The 16773-nt window shown below is 39.4% G+C and overlaps 1 protein-coding gene across 1 annotated transcript in view; it reads right to left on the bottom strand.

The window, feature by feature from the left end:
• MTCP1 (mature T cell proliferation 1) overlaps positions 1-1559 on the bottom strand; it is an 85393-nt gene extending 83834 nt beyond the window's left edge. The window contains exon 1 of the mRNA XM_055269187.2: positions 1366-1559. The gene's annotated coding sequence lies outside the window, so the exon portion shown is untranslated. The remainder of the gene's footprint in view (positions 1-1365) is intronic.
• Positions 1560-16773: the final 15214 nt, after the last annotated feature.

A 16773-nucleotide genomic window follows, 5' to 3' on the forward strand; every position in this document is an offset into this window, starting at 1 on the left:
TCTTTCTGAGTCACACTTCTGATGGTGATAGAAAGCAACACAGTTACCAAACCAGCAGCCACATACTATGTACCTAAAGCTGCATTAACTCCACCTCTACCAAAGAAGCTATCATGGCTGGCGTAGTGGCTACAATTGGGGTACTACTTGATTGACTTTGCTGTAGTTGTTAATCTCCAGAACCCAACTGGTTTTGATGGGGAATGGGGACTATCACCACTAATATAACCCTTTCTACTATTTAGATTTGTGCTAATTTCTGCCATCCTCTTGGGAGGTAGTCCTGTTTGTTTTTTTTTTTTAATCTACTGTTTTGCTTGGAGGGTGATTGGGGGCTATATCAGAGGCACACCCCTAGCTGAGTGCCTAGAGGACAGGAATGGAGGTGGGAGCAGATCCTGATGGGGCATGTAACTTGTGGAGTAGAGGCCTCTGCATCATCTCCAACAAAGGAGGCTCAGAGGTTTCTGGAAAATCTGGAGACTCAAGACTTTCACAGCCATCCCCCAGCTGTCCCCATCCTATGTATCAGGGACTGGTGTGGCAGACCTGCCTTGTTTGGGACTAGAAGAATGAAGGATTATCTGAGATAACACATGTGGAATGCTCAGACGGTGCCTGGTTCATGTGGCAGTCATGTGTATGTGAAGAAGCCTGTGAAGAGAGAGAAAATGAGGATGTAGGGGAGAGAGGATGGTTGCAGATGCAAATAAAATGTTAGGTTTAGTGGCAGAGAAGGAGGGGTTTTTTGGCTGATGGCTTATAAATCTTTGAAGGAAAGGAATGTTCTGTCAAGTATACACAGCACAAATATTCCTTCATGTGCAGACAAGTACAAAGGCAGCTTGCACGTAGCCCTGAAATCCCACAAAGTGGTCCACAATGGGAACCACTGTTGGGTGAAATAATGCATGGCTTCCTGAATGAGAAGTCAGATGACCAGCGGTGGGAAGAGAGAGAGACAATGAGAATGTCTGGGTTAGTAGGGGAGAAGATAGACTTTCATTGCCTCATGGTGACATAACCAGTTGATTTCAATCAACGTTGATTCGTAAACATGCTTGACTCCTTTTCAGTTATAATGAATGAGACACAATCTCGGCCCCTGAGTTCCCAAAAAAGACTGAACGAAAACTACACATGAAGAATCACTAGATATCTATCATAAGGTATCCTCTGATTTTTTTCTACATTGACCTTTCTTCCCTAAGGGAGGTGGTGGGGGCAGCAAGGGGACCAGCCATTGTCGGGATACAGATGAGCATTAACTGACCAGCACCTGTGCTTAGAGCTCTAAGGGACATTTGCCAGGAGGAGTACCTGAGTGGAGGGCCACATTTCCCACCAGTCCACCCTCCTCCTTACCTCAGCTCTGGTCTTCCTGAGATCAAAAATGAAGTAGATGGCGGCAGGGGAGCCTGCAAAAGGCAGGCAGGGATCTTGTTGGTAAACTTTCATGCAGATTCATTCCTCTGTAAATCAACCCTTTTTCTGGAAGAGCGTCCTTATCAGTACGCTGGGCCCTGGCCCTCAGCCAGTACAGAAAGTCATTTGTCAAGGCCTTCAGTTGGCAGACATGCTCCCTGGACTACGTGCTTTCTCGGGTGTCCCAGAAACCCTGGAATGGAGTGAAATGCAGGGCTACGTGGGAGAGCAGGGAGGCAAGAATTAAGTCAGCCCCACCTTTACGCAACTCAGTGGGTCTCCTTGAGAGAGGTCTGCAGTTTCAAGGAGACTTTTCAGCCAATCTGCTGTGAGATCCTGTGAAGGGGTGTGAAGGCCTTCCTCTGTGACTGTAGATTGGCCAGTCTCTCCTTGTGTGTCCAACAGTTTTCATTATACTTTATGTGAATTAATGCAAAACTGCTAGGTTTAAACTGCTCACCATTTTAGGGATCCCTTCTGGATTCTACCTTCCTTAAGGGGAAATTTTCCTCCTTTCCTCAGTTCATCCTTTCTGCCTTGGCTTTGACGTGGTCTGGAGGCCACAGAGCCTCCTCCTGAGAACCTCTCTCTGATGTGTCTGTGTCCGTCCCTCTCCTTTCCATCATTCCCTGTGGTTCCTGTTGGGCGTGGCTCCCATAAACGCACATAGCAGGGTCTGCTTTGTCTGCAACCTGATGCATTGTTATTTCTCACCGAAACTCGCAGTCCAAACATCACATTTCTGGGCCACACTCTTTGTCAGAGCTCCAGGGGCGCAACCCTGGGGACCTGCTGGAAGGTGCCACCGTGACGTGTGCCTAGATGCGTTTTCCCTCAGTTACCACAACATTCCTGTGGTTCTGGTGGCTGGAAGGTGACCGCGTGCTTCATGAAGGGGGTCCTTACTGCTTCGCATCCACTCTTTTCACGGAAAGCAACTTGTCACATGTTTGCAGTGTTTCTAAGCGATTTTCTGCCGATCTTGTCTGCTAAGATTGTGTGGCAGCGTTTCCACAAATTTATAGCTGGCAGTGAATTGTCCCAAAGGAAATCATACAAAATAAAATGTTTCCAACATTGTTCAAATGCCTACAACTTTTGTTATTTATTCTCTCAGAATTGTCCCTTAGCTGTGTCCACACCTCTGTAAGTAGTACATTAAACCTGCTAGCTCAGCAGCTTATATCACCCATCTTCCGCCCAGATCTGCTTCTCTTTCTGTGTACCCTTCTCATCCTTGGTACTCTCTCCCTCAACTCCCCTTTACAATCCAACACTGAATCCTAACGACTTTGCCTGCAATGCCTCCTCTTTTCTGCATTTTAGCTTCAACTTCCATTCTCTCTCACCTTCCAACCAGTCTGTCTCCATATACTCTGCTCCCTGCTGTTTATTTTACACAGTGCATCCAGAATGCAGATCTGATAACATCCAAAATAGAGATCTGGTCATTTCACCTCTCACTTAAAAGCCCTCGAAAGTCTCCCAGGATTCTTAGGACAAAGTGCAAGCTCCTCAACATTGCTTTTAATTTAAGGTCCTGCATTGTTGAATCCTTTCCTACTCTCCAGCTTCATCTCCCTTATGCTCCCCTCTGCTGTTTCTGCTCTAGCAACAGGGTTCATCTGTGCCACATGCCTTCCCCAGGGCCTTTGCACATGTTATTCCTCTGTCTACAATGCTCTTTCTTCCTGTACTGACCTACTACTTATTCCTCAGCTATCCTTCATAAGGATAAGCATACACAGCACAAACTATTACTTTCTTCAGGAGGGCTTGCTTCCCTGACTTCCCTGACTTGGTTAGATTCCCCTGCTTCAACACTGAGTATTGTGTACCTCTCTTTCATGCTACTGTTTACAACTTAAAATGACTTTACATTTATTTGTGTGATTGTTTGATATATCTTCTCCTTATCTGTAGAAGACTGTAATCTTATGAAGCTTGGGATCAAGTTGTTTGTGCTTATGGTTATATCCCCATTTCTTATGGTAAATTATCATAAATATTTCTTGAACAAAGAATCAGTGAATGGTTCAGGGGAGTTGGTGGAATATAGAATCCTGGTGAGGAATTGGCCTTATATAAGAGGGAGTCTATTGTTTCTATTTTTTAAAATTTTTTTCCCATGAGTTTTTGGGGAAGAGGTGGTATTTGGTGACATGAGTAAGTTCTTTAGTGGTGATTTCTGAGATTTTGGTGCACCCATCACCCGAGCAGTGTACACTGAACCCAATTTGTAGTCTTGTATCCCTCACCCCCTCCCACCCTTTCTCTCAAGTCCCCAAAGTCCATTGTATCATTCTGATGCCTTTGCATCCTCATAGCTTAGCTCCCACTTGTGAGTGAGAACATACGGTGTTTGGTTTTCCATTCCTGAGTTGCTTCACTTAGAATAATAGTTTCCAATCCCATCTAGGTCACTGCAAATGCTGTTAATTTATTCCCTTTTTATGGCTGAGTAGTATTCCATCGTATATCTATACCACAGTTTCTTTATCCACTCGTTGATTGATGGGCATTTGGGTTGGATCCACATTTTTGCGGTTGCAAATTGTGCTGCTATAAACATGCATGAGCAAGTATCTTTTTCGTATAATGACTCCTTTTCCTCTGTGTAGATGCCCAGTAGTGGGACTGCTGGATCAGATGGCAGTTCTGCTTTTAGTTCATTAAGGAATCTCCACACTGTTTTCCATAGTGGTTGTACTAGTTTACATTCCCACCAGCAGTGTAGAAGTGTTCCGTTTTCACCGCATCCATGCCAACATCTATTATTTTTTGATTATGGCCATTCTTGCAGGAGTGAGGTGGTATTGCATTATGGTTTTGATGGACATTTCCCTGATAATTAGTGATGTTGAGCATTTTTCCATATGTTTGTTGTCCATTTGTATATCTTCTTTTGAGAATTGTCTATTCATGTCCCTAGACCACTTTTTGATGGGATTTTTTTCTTGATAATTCGTTTGAGTTCATCGTAGATTCTGGATGTTAGTCCTTTGTCAGATGTATAGATTGTGAAGATTTTCTCCCACTCTGTGGGTTGTCTGTTTACTCTACTGGCTGTTCCTTTTGCCGTTGGAAAGCTCTTTCATTTGATTAAGTCCCAGCTATTTATCTTTGTTTTTATTGCATTTGCTTTTGGGCTCTTGGTCATGAAATCCGTGCTTAAGCTGATGTCTAGAAGGGTTTTTCTGACGTTATCTTCTAGAGTTTTTATAGACGCAGGTCCTATGTGTAAGTCTTTGATCCATCTTGTGTTGATTTTTATATAAGGTGAGAGAGGAGGATCCAGTTTCATTCTCCTGCATGTGGCTAGCCAGTTATCCCAGCACCATTTGTTGAAAAGGTTGTCCTTTCCCCACTTGATGTTTTTATTTGCTTTGTCAAAGATCAGTTGGCTGTAAGCATTTGGCTTTATTTCTCGGTTCTCTATTCTGTTCCATTGGTCTATGCATGTATTTTTATACCAGTACCATGCTGTTTTGGTGACTATGGCCTTATAGTATAGTTTGAAGTCAGGTAATGTGATGCCTCCAGATTTGTTCTTTTTGCTTAGTCTTGTTTTGGCTATGCAGGCTCTTTTTTGGTTCCATATGAATTTTAGGATTTTTTTTCTGGTTCTGTGAAGAATGATGGTAGCATTTTGATGGGAATTGCATTGAACTTGCAGATTGCTTTTGGCAGTATGGTCATTTTCACAATATTGAGTCTACCCATCCATAAGCATGGGATGTGTTTCCATTTGTTTGTGTCATCTACGATTTATTTCAGGAGTGTTTTGTAGTTTTCCTTGTAGAGGTCTTTCACCTGCTTGGTTAGGTATATTCCTAAGTATTTTATATTTTTGCAGCTATTGTAGAAGGAGTTGAGTTCTTGATTTGATTCTCAGCTTAGTCACTGTTGGTGTATAGGACAGCTACTGATTTGCATACATTAATTTTGTATCCTGAAACTTTGCTGAATTCTTTTATCAGTTCTAGGAGTTTTTGGAGGGGTCTTTAGGGTTTTCTAGGTATACAATCATATCATCAGCAGATAGCGACAGTTTGACTTCCTCTTTACCAATTTGGATGTTCTTTATTTTTTTCTCTTGTCTGATTGCTTTGGCTAGGACTTCCAGTACTATGTTGAATAGAAGTGGTGAGAGTGGGCATCTTTGTCTTGTTCTGGTTCTCAGAGGGAGTGCTTTCAACTTTTCCCCATTCAGTACTATGTTGGCTGTGGGTTTGTCATAGATGGCTTTTATTACATTGAGGTATGTCCCTTGTTTGCTGATTTTGCTGAGGCTTTTTATTATAAAGTGATGCTGGATTTTGTCAAATGCTTTTTCTGCATCTATTGAGATGATCATGTGATTTTTGTTTTAAATTCTGTTTATGTGGTGTATCACATTTATTGACTTGCATATGTTAAACCATCCCTGCATCTCTGGTATGAAACCCACTTGATCATGGTAAATTATCTTTTTGATATGTCGTTGGATTCAGTTGGCTAGTATTTTGCTAATGATTTTTGCATCTATGTTCATCAGGGATATTGGTCTGTAGTTTTCTTTTTTGGTTATGTCCTTTCCTGGTTTTGGTATTAAGGTGATACTGGCTTCATAGAATGATTTAGGGAGGATTCCCTCTTTCTCTATCTTGTGGAATAGTGTCAATAGGATTGGTACCAATTCTTCTTTGAATGTCTGGTAGAATTCAGCTGTGAATTCATCTGGTCCTGGACTTCTTTTGTTGGTAATATTTTAAAATTACCATTTTAATCTTGTTGCTTGTTATTGGTCTGTTCAGGGTGTCTAATTCTTCCTGATTTAAGCAAGCAGAGTTGTATCTTTCCAGGAATTTATCCATCTGCTCTATGTTTTCCAGTTTATATGTGTAAAGGTGTTCATAGTAGGCTTGACTTATCTTTTGTATTTCTGTGGTGTCAGTTGTAATATCTCCCATTTTGTTTCTAATTGAGCTTACTTGGATTTTCTCTCTTGTTTTCTTGGTTAATCTTGCTAATGGTCTATCAATTTTATTTATCTTTTCCAAGAACCAGCTTTTTGTTTCATTTATCTTTTGCATTTTTTTTTGTTTCAATTTCATTTAGTTCTGCTCTGATCTTGGTTACTTCGTTTCTTCTGCTGGGTTTGGGTTTGGATTGTTCTTGTTTCTCTCGTTCCTTGAGGTGTGACCTTAGAATGTCTATTTGTGCTCTTTTGGGCTTTTTGATGCAGGCATTTAGGGCTATGAACTTTCCTCTTAGCACTGCATTTGCTGTATCCCAGAGGTTTTGATAGGTTGTGTCACTATTGTCTTTCAGGTCAAAGAATTTTTAAATTTCAATCTTGATTTCATTGTTGACTCAATGATCATTCAGGAGCAGGTTATTTAATTTTCGTATATTTGCATGATTTTGAAGGTTCATTTTGGAGTTGATTTCCAGCTTTATTCCACTGTGGCCTGAGAGAGTACTTGATCTAATTTCAATTTTCTTAAATTTATTGAGACTTGTTTTGTGGCCTATCATATGGTCTATCTTGGAGAAGGTTCCATGAGCTGATGAATAGAATGTATATTCTGCAGTTGTTGGGTAGAATGTTCTGTAAATATCTGTTAAGTCCATTTGTTCCAGGGTGTATTTAAACCCCTTGTTTCTTTGTTGACTTTCTGTCTTGATGACCTGTCTACTGCTGTTAGTGGAATATTGAAGTCCCCCACTATTATTGTGTTGCTACCTATCTCATTTCTTAGGTTTAGTGGTAATTGTTTTATAAATTTGGGAGCTCCAGTATTAGGTGCATATATATTTAGGATTGTGATATTTTCCTGTTGGACTAGTCCTTTTACCATTACATAATGTCCCTCTTTGTCTTTCTTAACTGCTCTTGCTTTAAAGTTTGTTTTATCTTTTATAAGAATAGCTACTCCTGCTTGCTTTTGGTGTCCATTTGCATGGAATGTCTTTTTCCACCCCTTTACCTTAAGTTGATATGAGTCCTTATGTGTTAGGTGGGTCTCTTGAAGGCAGCAGATAGGTGGTTGGTGAATTCTTATTCATTCTGCAATTCTGTATCTTTTAAGTGGAACATTTAGGCCATTTACATTTAACACTAGTATTGAGATGTGAGGTACTATTCCACTCATCATGCTATTTGTTGCATGTATATCTTTTTTTAATTGCAATTTGGTTTTATAGGTCCTGTGGGATTCATGCTTTAAAGAAGTTCTGTTTTGATGCGTTCCCAGGATTTGTTTCAAGATTTAGAGCTCCTTTTAGCAGTTCTTGTAGTGTTGGCTTAGTAGTGGCAAATTCTCTCAGCATTTGTTAGTTTGAAAAAAACTGTATTTTTCCTTCATTTATGAAGCTTAGTTTTACTGGATACAAAATTCTTGGTCAATAATTGTTTTGTTTAAGGAGCCTGAACATAGGGCCCCAATCCCTTTTAGCTTGTAGGGTTTCTGCCAAGAAATCTGCTGTTGATCTGGTAAGTTTTCCTTTCTATGTTACCTGGTGCTTTTGCCTCACAGCTCTTAAGATTCTTTCCTTCATCTTAACGTTAGATAACCTGATGATAATGTGCCTGGGTGATGATCTTTCTGCGATAAATTTCCCAGGTGTTTTTTGAGCTTTTTGTATTTGAATGTCTAGGTCTCTAGCAAGGTCAGCAAGTTTTCTTCAATTATTCCCCCAAATATGTTTTCCAAACTTTTAGATTTCTCTTCTTCCTCATGAACGCCAGCTATTCTTAGGTTTGGTTATTTAACATAATCCCAGACTTCTTGGAGGCTTTGTTCATATTTTCTTATTCTTTTTTCTTTGTCTTTGTTGGATTGGGTTAATTTGAAAACCTTGTCTTTGAGCTCTGAAGTTCTTTCTTCTGCTTGTTCAATTCTATTGCTGAGACTTTCCAGAGCATTTTGCATTTCTCTAAGTGCATTCATTATTTCCTGAAGTTTTGATTATTTTTTATTTATGCTATCTATTTCACTGAAGATTGCTCCCCTCATTTCTTGTAGCATTTTTTTATTTCCTTAAATGGGACTTCACCTTTCTCTGGTGCCTCCCTGATTAGCTTAATAACTGACCTTCTGAATTCTTTTTCAGGTAAATCAGGGATTTCTTCTTGGTTTAGATCCATTGCTGGTGAGCTAGTGTGATGCTTTTAGGGGGGTGTTAAAGGACCTTGTTTTGTCATATTACCAGAATTGTTTTTCTGGTTCTTTCTCATTTGGGTAGGCTATATCAGAGGGGCTCAAGGCTGCTGTTCAGATTCTTTTGTCCCACGGGGTGTTCCCTTGATGTAGTACTCTCCCCTTTTTCTTAGGGATCTGGCTTCCTGAGAGCCGGGCTGCAGTGACTGTTCTCTCTTCTGGATCTAGCCACCCAGCATGTCTACCAGGCTCTGGGCTGGTACTGGGGGTTGTCTGCACAGAGTCCTGTGATGTGAACTGTCTGCAGGTCTCTCAGCTGTGGATACCAGCACCTGCTCAAGTGGAGGTGGCAGCAGGGAGAAATGGACTCTGTGGGGGTCCTCAGTTTTGGTTGTTTCATGCACTATTTTTGTGCTGGTTGGCCTTCTGCCAGGAGGTGGGGCTTTTAAGAGCGCGTCAGCTGTGGTAGTATAGGGAGGAATAGGCAGTGGGTGAGGACCTAGGACTCCCAAGAGAATATGACCTTTGTCTTCAGCTACCAGGGTGGGTAGGGAAAGACTATCAGTTGGGGGCAGGATTAGGAGTGTCTAAGCTCAGACTCACCTTGGGCGAGTCTTGCTGTGGCTGTGTGGGGGATGGGGGTGTGGTTGCCAGGTCAATGGAATTATCTTCCCAGGAGAATTATGGCTGCCTCTGCTGTGTCATGCAGGTTGTCAGGGAAGTGGGGGAAAGCTGGCAGTCACAGGCCTTACCCAGCTCCCAAACAACCCCAAACGCCCGTCTAACTCCCACTGTGCCCCCGCCAATGGCACCAAGTCTGTTTCCAGGGAGTGGGCGAGCAGGGCTGAGAACTTGCCCCAGGCTACCAGCCTCCCAGCTATGAAAGCAAGGACGGCTTTTGTGCCTCCCTGCCTGTGGAGTCTGCACACCGGATTTATGCCCTCCCCTGAGTTCTGGCCAGGAGACTTCACGATCCCTTAGACTTTTTACAAAGTTCAGCTGGAGGTTTCCTTTTCCCAGTACCTCTGATAGTCCTCCCCAAGGACCCCTGTGAGACAAACCAGAAATGGCTTCCCAGGGAACCCAGCGAGCTCAAAGGGTTTTTCCTGCTGCTTCCTCTACCCCTGTATTTTGCTCAGCTCTCTAAATTGACTCAGCTTCAGGTAAAGTCAGAATCTTCTCCCGTGATCTAGACCTTCAGGTTCCCCAGTGAGGGTGTGTGTTCAGGGGTGGATGATCCCCCTTTCCCACTTCCACAGCTTGGGCAGTCACAGTATTCAGAGTGTCTCCTGGATCCTGCAGGAGCAGCCCGCTTCCTTCAGAGGGCCTCTGGGTTCTCTTGGCTTTCCTAGTTTATTCCTGCAGTAGTTCTGGAGCAAAATTTCACAATGCAGAGTCTCACACTGCTCTGTCTGTCCACCTGGGAGCTGCAATCTAGTCCTCTAGTCTATTTTTAGTGGAAACAGAATAAAAAGATACATCCACATTCATTCAGCAAATATTAATTAAGCACTTACTATGTGCCAGGCACTTAAGATTCATCAGTGGACAAAACAGACAAAATCCCTGTCTTCATGGGGCTTATAGTCTATTGCAGGGAAACAGACAATAAACATATACAGAAAGAAATCTGTAATGTTAATAAAAATTAGTGTCTTGGTGAAAAATAAAGCTTATCATTAATGAGACTGTTGGAAGCCCAGTGTCTTCTGAGGAGATAGATATTTTAGCAGTTTTTCGATCTTTTAAGAAACTTTTTTTTTGTTTTTAAAAACGTATTTTATTTTATTTTTTTTTGAGACAGGGTCTCACTCTGTGGCCCAGGCTGCAGTGCAGTGGAGCAATCACAGCTCACTGCAGCCTTGACCTCCCTGGGCTTAGGTGATTCTCCCACCTCAGCCTTCCAAGTAGCTGGGACTACAGGTGTGCGTCATCATGCCCAGATAATTTTTCTATTTTTTGTAGAGATGAGGTCTCACTGTTGCCCAGGCTAATCTCGAACTCCTGGGCTCAAACAATCCTCCTGCCTTGGCCTCCCAAAGTGTTGGGATTACAAGTGTGAACCACTGCACCTAGCCTAACAATGTGTTTTAAATCATAGTTTGAAAATCTGATTTGATACCAAGATGCTACTTTTAATACTGAATTTACATGTAGCAATTTTAGCTTTAATGAGGCACCTTAATTTTTGTTCAAAATATTTTTATACAGTTGTCCCTCATTGTCCACGCGGGATTGTGCAAGTCTCTGATATAAAATGGTGTAGCATTTGCATATAACATACACACATCCTCTGTATACTTTAAATCGTCTCTAGATTACTTATAATGCCTAGTACAATGTAAGTAGTATGTAAATAGTTATTATACTGTATTGTTTAGGGAATAATGACTAGAAAAAAATCTTTACATGTGCAATAGAGACACAACCATCTATTTTGTTCAGAATACTTTCCAACCCATGGTTGACTGAATTCATGGATGTGGAACCCATGGATGTGGAATCCATGGATATGGAAGGCTGACTGTAATATAGAAGAGTATGAATTCACTAAAACTATCAGAAAATAAGTGTTTCATAATATCTTTTTTAGGCACCCCACAGTTTACTTGAAGCACTAAAACAGCATTTACCTTCTTTGGAAGAGAAAAATGACACTTTACCTCCTTACTGGTAAGTTAATAAATGTCTTAATGTAGGTTAATTTTGTTTCCCTCTAGATAATTTCCTGCATCCTAAATGTTTAATGATATGCGATCAACTAAATAAATTATGGGCTATGAATATGATGGAATACTATTCAGCTATTTTCAATGACGATATGGGACCGAGGTTTTCAGTCTTTTGTGGGATTCCATACTCTTCACCGGATGATATGCTTCCCAAAGGAACATCTTCTATTAAACTGAATGATTTGCAAAGTCAGAGATTGGGATGGGAATATTCAAGAATTTGATTCCTTCACCTAGGGGCTCCTTTAGTGAGAATAACTATTATCGTAGAAGATTATTTAATGACGTGTCAAAGTGCTCATTCATGGAATAGAACACATAGTAACATTCAAGACGTGTGTATAGATACACACATCTATCTACACATACACATACATGTACTCTGCTATATATGCATATACATATAAACTGAATAATGCAAAATTTGAGGTATGTCACCCCAAACTGTTCACATTAGCTATTTCTTCTTTTTCTTTTTTTTTTTTTTGAGACAGAGTCGCACTCTGTCGCCCAGGTTGTAGTGCAGTGGTGTGATCTCGGCTCACTGCAACCTCTGCCACCTGGGTTCAAGTGATTCTCCTGCCTCAGCCTCCCCAGTAGCTGGAATTACAGGCACATGCCACCACACCCTGCTGATTTTTGTATTTTTAGTAGAGACGGGGTTTCACCATGTTGGCCAGGCTGGTCTCTAACTCCTGATCTCAGGTGATCCGCCCGCCTCTGCCTCCCAAAGTGCTGGGATTGCAGGCGTGAGCCACTGCAACCAGCCTTAGCTATCTCTAAGTGTAACAATTATGGTTGATTTCAGTTTTCTTTTTTGTATTTTTCTTTTTTTTAAATTATACTTTAAGTTTTAGGGTACATGTGCACAACGTGCAGGTTTGTTACATATATATACATGTGCCATGTTGGTGTGCTACACCCATTAACTTGTCATTTAACATTAGGTATATCTCCTAATGCTATCCCTCCCCCCTCCCCCCACCCAGCAACAGGCCCCAGTGTGTGATGTTCCCCTTCCTGTGTCCATGTGTTCTCATTGTTCAATTCCCACCTATGAGTGAGAACATGTGGTGTTTGGTTTTCTGTTCTTGCGATAGTTTGTTGAGAATGATGGTTTACAGCTTTATCCATGTCCCTACAAAGGACATGAACTCATCATTTTTTATGGCTGCATAGTATTCCGTGGTTTACATGAGCCACATTTTCTTAATCCAGTCTCTTATTGTTGGACATTTGGGTTGGTTCCAAGTCTTTGCTATTGTGAATAGTGCCACAGTAAACATACGTGTGCATGTGTCTTTATAGCAGCATGATTTATAATCCTTTGGGTATATACCCAGTAATGAGATGTCTGGGTCAAATGGTATTTCTAGTTCTAGATCCCTGAGGAATCGCCACACTGTCTTCACAATGATTGAACTAGTTTACATTCCCACCAACAGTGTAAAAGTGTTCCTATTTCTCCACATCCTCTCCAGCACCTGTTGTTTCCTGACTTTTTAACGATCGCCGTTCTAACTGGTGTGAGATGGTATCTCATTGTGGTTTTGATTTGCATTTCTCTGATGACCAGTAATGATGAGCATTTTCTCATGTGTCTTTTGGCTGCATAAATGTCTTCTTTTGAGAAGTGGCTGTTCATATAATTTTACAAGGAAACTGAACATGAGGTAAAAGGAGATGAGGTGAATCTATTGTATATTTCAAAATAGCTAGAAAATAATAATTTGAGTGGTTCTAAGATAAAGAAAAGACAAATGTTTAAGGTGATGGATATCCCAATTACCCTGATTTGATCTTTACAAATTATATGAATGTGTTATTTCATGTACCCCTGAAATATGTACATTTATTATGTATCAATAAAAATTTTTTTCAGAAAGGAGATGAGGTAAATTGATAGTCACCATGTAGTATTTTCAAAAAATAATGAATCAACTAGTTGGAGCTCCTGAGTATCATAGGTTAACCAACGTGAACTTCAGTGAGTTAACTCCTAAAATTTCAGCCAAAAAAATAATAGGGAAATGGAAACCAAAGGAAGGCAGAAGTGATAATATTACCAACAAATAATATAGAATGTAAGGTTAAAAGCCAGGTAAAGAGGATAAGGATAAGGATTTTGGGGCCTTATCTGACAAAAAGGGCATGATCTGATATTAAACAGCTAGGGGAAACTGCAAGGCCTGTTTCTTCAGATTCTTCTCTGTGATCCTTTGCCTTCAGACATAAGGATGTTTCTTACCTGGATTTTTAGGTCTACCTAAAAATCCCTCCTTTAAGGATAAGGAGGGATAGAATATAACGGTAAAAGGCACTATTTATGAAGACATAACAATATTAATGCTGTAGCACTAAGCTAAATATAGAAAGCAAAAGTTATTAGAAATACATGGAGAACTTGAGAAAAGTATAATTATAATGGCAATTTCAGATCACTTCTTTCATTATTAGACAGGTCTAGTAGATAAAACATAAGACAAAGGAATTTGAATAAAACATAATAAATAAATAACGATAATAAACCAGAACACACACACACACACACACACACAGAACGTTCATTTTCTTTAAAGCAATAATATACTTGGCCACAAAGAAAACCGTAACAAAATTTTGAAGAATTTTACAGTCTATATTTTCTCATAATTCAATAAAATTAGAACTAATTAATAAAAATTTGACCATGAAAATTTTAACCATTTAGAAATTTAAAAATATAATTCTTTTGCCCAAGAGAAAATCAAAAGGAAAATTATTAACTATCTAAAGGTAATGAAGAAGAAAACTTCATACCAATGCTAATAGGGCACTGTGAGAGCTAAAACTCAGATAAAAATCTGTGGCTTTAAATATCATTATGGTTTAAAAAAGATAAATTTTAAGAAAGAATTTCATTTTTATCTTAAGAAAGTAGAAAATAATTAGGAAGATAAAATTTTTAAAGATAAAAGCTTAAATTAATAACACTACCAACAAAAACAGATACAAAATTCCTTGTAAAGTCTGATAAAATAAGCTCCTCTGATTAAATAGAAAAGAGAATGCAAATGTTTACAACATTGGAAATAAAAGAGCTGACAGATGGAGGGGAGATTAAAATAATTATGATTGTGCAACCGTTTGACAACAGCCTATTTGAAAATCTAGAGGAAATGGATGATTTCCAAGTAAAATATAAATTACTATATACCGTCCAAGAAGAAGCAGAAAGATGCATAGACCAATTACCACATAAGTCTTTGAAAAGGTAGCTGAAGATCTACCAATGCATCATGAGTTCACAGTTGAGCTATCTAACCCTTAAAGATTAGGTAATTTCAATTCTACGCCATAGAAAAAGGGAAGATCTCCAATTCAGTGTAGAAAGTGACATAACTTTAATATCAAAGCTGAATGAAGATGAACAAAGAAAGGAAGCTGCTGACTGGTCTCATGTATTCATTATATTTGGCAGAATCCTACATAAAATATTAACAAATAAAATCCAAGAATATATTTTAAAAATTCACTACTTGCACAGACTGCTTCTTTGATATTGGAGCATACTGTATGAAACCCTGCCTGGGATGATACATTTATAGTTTTATAATCTTAAGTATCTAGTAAAGATAACATAAGCTTGATTGACTAGTAAACCTAGGTATAAAAAATTGTATGCCTGTATTATATTTAATGTTGACAACTCTGAAGATATTCCAGTTTTTATTTTACCGACAATCTTTCTTTTAAAAATGTGTCTTGAACATTTATTTTTAATTGACAAAATTTATATATTTATGATTTATGTTATACAACAGGTGTTTTAATATACATTGTGGAATGATTAAACAAATTAACATATCAGTTTCCTCATATTTTTAATTTTTTTTTTTTTGAGACGAAGTTTCGCTCTTGTTGCCCAGGCTGGAGTGCAATGGCACGATCTCGGCTCACTGCAACCTCCACCTCCCAGATTCAAGCGATTCTCCTGCCTCAGCCTCCCAACTAGCTGGGATTACAGACGTGCACCACCACACCTGGCTATTTTTTTTTTTAATTGAGTAGAGATGGCGTTTCACCATGTTGGTCAGGCTGTTCTTGAACTCCTTACCTCAGGCGATCCACCCACCTCAGCCTCCCAAAGTGCTGGGATTACAGGTGTGAGCCACCATGCCCGGCTATTTTAAACCATTTTTTTTGTGGTGCAAACATGTAAAATCTACTTTCAGCAATTTTGAATATTCAATATACTCTTATTAACTACAATCAATGTGTTGTACAATAGGCCTCCTGAACTTACTCCTCTGTCTAGCTGAAGTTTTGTATCCTTTGATCAACATCTCCCCAATCCCTTTTCTCCCCAGGCCTCACAGCCCCTGGTAACTACAATTCTACTCTCTGCTTCTATGAGTTCAACTTTTTTTAGATTCTACATATAAGTGATATCATACAGTATTTATCTTTCTGTGTCTGGCTTATTTCACTTAGCATAATGTCCTCCAGTTTCATCTATGCTGTTGCAAATGTCCACTATCACTATTCTAGACCAGGCCACTTGAGACCTCTTGCTTGGATGACTTGAATATTTTAAGTATATTGAAAGTTGAAAAGACTTTCTAACTGACTTCTTCACTCTATCTTACTTGCCCGCTATTCATGTTCCATACTCCTCCCAGGCTAATCTTTCAAAAATGTAAACATGATCATGTTATAGCTTCAGTTCCCCACTGAAAGGGAAGGATTTCCTTCTTTTTATAATGAAATGAAATAGTATTTCATTATGTGTATACCACACTTTCTTTATCAGTTCATCCATTGATGGACACTTAGGTTGATTCTGTATCTTGACTATTGTGAATAGTGATGCGATGAACATGGGAGTGCAGAGATCTCCTCAATATACTGATTTCGAGTCTTTTGGATATATACCCAGAAGCAGGATTGCTGGATCATATGGCAGTTCTATTCTTAGCTTTTTGAGGAAAACCACAGTTTTCCATAATGGCTGTACTAATTTATATTCCCACCAACAGTGTACAAAGGTTCTCTTGTCTCCACATCCTTGCCAACACTTACCTTTCATCTTTTTGATAATAGCCATTCTGACAGATATGAGCTGATATCTTGTGGTTTTAATTTGCACTTCCCTAATGATAAGTGATGTTGAGCATTTTTTCATATATCTGTTGGTCATTTGTATGTCTTCGTTTGAAAAATGTCTATTCAGGTCCTTTGCCCATAATTGAGTTATCTCTTTTCTTGTTATTGAGTTGTCTGAGCTCCTTATGTATTTTGAATATTAACCCCTTTTCAGATGTATGGCTTTCAGATATTTTCTCACAATCCATAGGTTTTCTCTTTACTCTGTTAATTGTTTCCTTTGCTGTGCAGAAGATTTTTGGTCTGATTTAATTCTATTTGTTTATTTTAGCTTTTGTTGCCTGAGCTTTTGGGGTCAAATCCAAAAAATTATTGCCCCAACTAAT

The sequence above is a fragment of the Symphalangus syndactylus genome, chromosome X, assembly GCF_028878055.3.
Source record: "Symphalangus syndactylus isolate Jambi chromosome X, NHGRI_mSymSyn1-v2.1_pri, whole genome shotgun sequence".
In the NCBI taxonomy this organism is placed as follows: domain Eukaryota; kingdom Metazoa; phylum Chordata; class Mammalia; order Primates; family Hylobatidae; genus Symphalangus; species Symphalangus syndactylus.